This window comes from Oryx dammah, unplaced genomic scaffold (assembly GCF_014754425.2).
Source record: "Oryx dammah isolate SB20612 unplaced genomic scaffold, SCBI_Odam_1.1 HiC_scaffold_29, whole genome shotgun sequence".
NCBI classification, from domain to species: Eukaryota; Metazoa; Chordata; class Mammalia; order Artiodactyla; family Bovidae; genus Oryx; species Oryx dammah.
The window spans coordinates 26783742-26784661 of NW_024070213.1; the positions used below are offsets into that span (position 1 = coordinate 26783742).

Here is a 920-nt window from a genome sequence, read left to right on the forward strand (position 1 = left end):
AAGCAAGATTTCAATAAATGTTACTAATATTATTATATTCCTATTCTCATTCTAGTGAAGAGGAATTTGAGGTATGAAAGTAAAACTGTTGTTAGTCGCTCAGTCGTGCTGGACTCTTTGTGATTCCAGACTGCAGCCCAGCAGGGTCCTCTGTCCATGGGATTTTCCAGGAAAAGATATTGGAGTGAGTTGCCATTTCCTTCTCCAGGGGGATCATCCAGACTCAGGGATCAAACCCTGGTCTCCTGCACTGCAGGCAAATTCTTTACTGACTGAGCTAAGAGGAAAGCCCAAAGGAAAGGGGAGGCAAAAAGCCTACAGCACCTTCTATTGCCAGGTGGTCTCCCATCAAGTACTAAGCAGGCCCAACCCTGCTTAGCTTCCAAGATCAGGCGAGATCCAGCGCATTCAGGGTAGTATGGCCGTAGACTAGAGGGGATATCTGTTCCCTTCTCCAGGGGATCTTCCCAATCCAGGGATCAAACACAGGTCTTCCACACTGCAGGTGAATTCTTTACCAGCTGAGCCAGGAGGGAAGCCCAATAGAAGTATAAGTTTAAATCACCTGTCCAAGATAGCAGAAATAGTTACAGAGCAGTCATACTGATTTCACATTCAATATTCTTAATACAAAATGTTAGTATTTCTAATCATACTTTAAAAGTTTTTATGGTTAAAGTAAACTCTAATTGCATTAACTAAAAACATATTTTTAGTCTGGGTTTTGGATTCTGAAAGATTTCCTATGAAAATTCAGGGATATTTCTTAACTATCCCTTTAACTATTTCCATGATTCTCTTCCTGATCATGTTGAAACACTGTCAAAAATGACAAATAATGATTCTTGCTGAAGCAAATGGGACTTTATGACATCACACTCTGAAGAGTGAACAAATCTGTAATCTTATCTTTTTTGACA

The 920-nt window shown here is 40.1% G+C and overlaps 1 pseudogene; it reads right to left on the bottom strand.

The window, feature by feature from the left end:
* Positions 1-312: 312 nt before the first annotated feature.
* LOC120858989 lies at positions 313-430 on the bottom strand (annotated as a pseudogene).
* Positions 431-920: the final 490 nt, after the last annotated feature.